This window comes from Anser anser (assembly GCF_964211835.1).
Source record: "Anser anser genome assembly, chromosome: 9".
Taxonomy (NCBI): domain Eukaryota; kingdom Metazoa; phylum Chordata; class Aves; order Anseriformes; family Anatidae; genus Anser; species Anser anser.
Window position 1 is genome coordinate 4244914 of NC_139729.1, and position 4947 is coordinate 4249860.

The following is a 4947-nucleotide window of genomic DNA, read 5'->3' on the forward strand; positions in this document are numbered from 1 at the left end:
ACTTCTCTGTACCTGCTATTTCATCTTAACACAGTCATCTGAGTTATAGACATGCCTATGTGAAACAGATCAATAGATGCTTTCTCCCACCCCTGCCAGTATTAATTCAACATCAGACACGTCTTTGCCATTTGCCTGTTTAATGTTTTTGTGGGGGAGGTAAGAGGGTTGGCAAGTATTTTCATTAATTTGGTGGCTTTGTTTATGATAGATGGAAAGCTTGCCAACAACACCAAATGCTCAAATTAAAGTCAGCTCAGTGGCTGCGATTAGATGTGTTCTGACTGACTTGTAAACCCTTCGCTGCTCAGCCATAAATCCCTCCTGCTCCCCAGCCACCTGAAGGAATGACTAATGTCAGGTTCCCCTGGTTACTCTTGAAAAGGGGGAAGTGCCTGGGGATTAGACAAGAAAGTCTGCTGCCTCCAGCTCCGTCTCAGGCTTCCATCCCCATCAAAAAATTAAACATGATGAGAGAAGCCATATTACCTGTCTTGTCTCTCTCCTTTCCCTGCCTTGCTGTGTAGGTGCTGCAGACCCAGCTCATTTTCATTTCAGTTGCTATTATCTGCCATTTCCTGTTTCCATGAAATGTTCCTCTCCATTCACCATTATCATTCACACCTGGTGACTGCCACCACAACAGCCAGTATCACCAATAAAAAAAAAAAAAACACACAAGCACCCAGTCTTCTCTTTCACCATAACCATGCTAGAGTATCTAAGAATTTTACTCCTCATTTACATCAGCAGCAAGAGAAAACTAGAAGGTTTCATCCTGTCCAGTGCTGGGCATCCTCAGCTCTCACAGAGGCATGAAGGTCAATAGTCCTCAAAACCAAATTCTTATTAGCAGTACAATTAGCCAGGCATGACAAGCAACAGATTAAGCCTTCCCCGCATCATGAAGCATAGTTAGCAAGATGAAGTAGTGCCTGTGATATTTGTATTGACCATGGCTTACTGCAATACTAATAAGCTTGTCTGTTCTCATAAATATGAAGCCCCATTTCTTTATAAACAGGAGAAATAATCATGCATCTTCATTTTTACTAGCTGTAGGGGAATTGCCTTTGCCTCCCACATTTCTTCTGAAAGTGGCTCTATAGTGCGGATAGCCCTCATTGTACGCAATCACTTCTGAATCTGAAATGCTTTAAAGAATAAGGCTACAAGAATGAAGAAGCTTCCCAAAGAAGTTGTACATTGTGTGTTTTATAGCATCATTTTCTCAGGGAATTCCCTTTCCTATCATCCATCCCTCTGTTAAACCACCAGCACCTACAAAGGTAACGCAATCACACTTCCAGAAACCCAGGGAAAACAGCCAATGAAACATGTCAACAGTTGTCAGTACAGAAATTTTCAAGAGCTAACAACTTATTAAGCACAGAATAAAATTAATTCTTAGCACACTAAACAGGACTTGTTACCAGAAAGCTTCTGCTAACAGAGCAAGAAGCAACCTAGTGCTGAGGTTGCAGAGAGAGCTTTGGGCTATTGTTGGCAGAGATCCTGAAGTGCCTGCACATCACTGGGATTACTGAAGGTTTTGTTAGATTTTTCCTCTTTCCGTTATCGTAATAATAAGGCGGCTAAGGACAGTTTGTTCCATATTGTTTTTCCTTAATGTAAAATAATCCCAGAGACTACACTGCAGGGGTTCAGTTGTTTTTTGCAGCTGCTTTATGACAGATTATTCTAATCATGAACTCTTTGTAAAGAAAAAAGAAATCTGTGCAGTCCATATTTTATTCTCACCCCGAGTACTAAGCCTAGTATTCCTACAGGAATCTTAACTGGTATGATATATTCTGGACAATAGCTGTCAAACATCAGCTAACATCTGTCAAAGTATTTCATCCTGGAGAACGCCATGGCTCTGGAAGCCAAGACACACAAACACGGTATTTCAGTGGGCCTGCCATTTGCAAAGCAGCTGCTCTCCAACTGCTCAGTCACAGTCCTGGCTGGAGTCGGGCCATTTTCTGCCTCGAGCTGCCTGCAGCATAAGGAGGGCAGCATTTCAAGGCAGGAGGGCAGCAGCCCCATGAGCACAGCTCCCCGCTCGCCAGGCACAGTTGCTAGGACCTGATAATGGCACAAGTGCCACAAACAGAGCTGGGGTCACAAGGGCTGCTGCTAGCGTGGTTCCAACCCAATATCACATGAAAATGTGATATTCCATATGAAATGTGATATTCCATGTGATATTTCCATATCACATGGAAATCCTTACAGTTGACATCCTTACCGTCCCCCACAAAGAGCTACTGCATCATGAAGCAGAGTCTGTCGATTGCAAGGCAGTCCCTAACAGCACTGTGCTGCCTCCTTCCATATGAGAGCACTACATTGTTTGTTAGTTCCTTTTGGTTTCAATGAAGCATTTAAGTTATATCTTCCCAGGACAGTCAAATCACACCGGTTTACAACTTTAAAAAAAACATCCTATATTAGTTGAAAGTCTTACAGAGGATTAAAATTAATTTGGAGGACAGACTAACTGTGCACAGTACCCTAAACACCATATGCTCTTTTGGAGAAAAGTATGCAACGTGGGTTTGCTGCTGTCTTAGCAAAGAGGGTGGAGGCAACAGTCGAAGAATCCCTGGGCCTCTGCTGGTGGAAGAACTAACGCATCCAGCCAAGCCCCAGACTGAGCAGAAACGTGTAACTGACGATCTGGTTATTAGTTTTACTTGCAAGTGCAGCAGGTAATCAGTTGGGTGGGAGGGAAGTAAATTAAAACTGCAGCCACTCCACTTGCTCACCCCTGGTTTCCATCTCTTTAACTGCAAATTGTACCAAACGCTGAATCAATGGTTCCATGACCTTGCACTAAGCGGAAGGGCAAAATAAGAATCTCTCCAAATGATAAAGGTAAGCTATCACAGCTTGTAAAAATAGTAATTAATAAACCACTTCCCATTTAACAGCCCTACTTCTAACCAGACTGGCATTAAATGCAGTCTGCCTGAACTATTCATTTAGAGAAAGCGTTTGGGACAAGTAAATGCATGCAGGACACTGAATAACCCTTTTAACACCGCAATTCCAAACCACAAAATTAACAGCACACATTATCTAGCCACATAAGTTACAGGTGATTATAAATAGTCTCACTATGTTCTCATGACAAAAGCAGATTTGTGCACCTTCCCTTCTTCCTAAAGATTAAAAGTAAATAAGACTTCAGATACTTATCTGATTAAAAGGTCAGGAAAGACTCTATTCCCTATACCTGGCAGAAATGAGAAATCTGTTCCCACTATTTTCTGTCTACAGCTCAGAGCTCCTCTTCTATGAACTTAATTTACTCAATTCTTGCCATTTCTGTTATTCTTCACTTCCCACCTATGTCCTCTTTTTTAAGGCATAACATATTGCTGGGACTTTTATGAAGAGTTTCTCCACAGTGATACATAAATACACTTAAATTTCAAGTTATTTTTAAAGTTGTCTGGGCTCTTCTGCTGTTTACAACATTCGTCATGAGAAAAACTCAGACCCTGCTGGAGGTCTCTGGGCCTCCCCACGCACAAAAGAGGCATACACTCCTACAGCAGATCATTACACAGTGCATTAGTGTCCCCGTTCTATAAGTTTCTCTTGCTTATAACAGAAATTTAATTATTTGTTGGTGATAACCTGGGTCACTCATAGTCGAAGCAACTCCCCCAGGTACACTTTGTGACTACAAGATGCTTTCGGGCTCCCTTTCAAATCCCTTTTGCCCTTTATACAGGAATAATTCAATTTCTCCACTTTCCCTCCATTCCTGCCCTTTCATTTTAGGGGTATCCTATTGGATGTTTGCATGCTTCCTACCTCCTATAACCCCAGACGCACCCCCCTTCACTTTTGTGATCTTTTTTCCTTGTAGGTATATTTACCCTCACACACATCCAGCGCCCCGTGACAGCCTCACATACTGCATTACTCTTGTGCGCTGCCCCCCACATCCCTGCAGAGCAGCCTCCTGACTGATGCCCACCCCTTTCTCTCTGCATACAGGGCACCTGATGCTGCCCTAGCCCCGCCCTCCCCACACCCTCTGACTGAGCCTGAAAACCACCCCCAGGCTGCTCCATTCTGCCTCCTTGGCTGCTGACCTCTAACTGCCCCACCGCATTGTGTGCACGCGTACTTCAGGCAGCTCTCTCACTTAGTATTTGTTATCCCTTATTTATTATGCACTGAAATTGTTTAGCCAGGCTGTTGCTTGAATCAGCTCAGGATTTCAAAAACAACATTTTGTATTACAGCTGCAGGCTTGGCCTTACACACCATTGTGTCCAAGTGCTTTACTCCTCCTCTCCAAGCAGCTGCTGTTCCCTCCAGAGCCCCAGCAAGCTGCTTTCCTCAGACAGACCATCCACTCCCCTGCCACAGTTGCTAATTGCCTCTCATCATCAGGAATGGGAAGTGGGACTTAATTCCCAACCAGTTTCCCTCGGCTGCTGGTCTCCTGGAGTGAGCCACAGCAGTTTGCACTCCCTGGGTGCTGGCCAGCTAGGCAAAAAGCCCAAAGAGAAACAAGCAGAGCAGCACAAACGATTCCCTGTCTGGTGCATCATCCAGATCTTAATTCAGTATTCTGTTTATTATCCAGAATATTAAACTTGTGCCCTGCTTCTTTGCAGCCAAAAGGGATTTGGACTGAGGGTTGGTCATTTCTTTAGAGCGAACCAAGCCAGGAGCACCAGGCTACTTGCACTGCTGCTCTAATTTGTTGCCATGTACATACATATATTCTTGGAGATGACCAGGCTTGGCAATAGCCATTTACAGCCTACACGGCACAGATGCAGAACTGCTCTGAATGGTGGCTCTGTTTCACAGCATCAGACTGCTCCTCCAGCTCTGCTGCTTCCAACTGCTACGTGCAGTTTCATGAAACCCTGCAGACCTAATCCACAAGGTCTGCTTTTGTCCAAGCCCTGA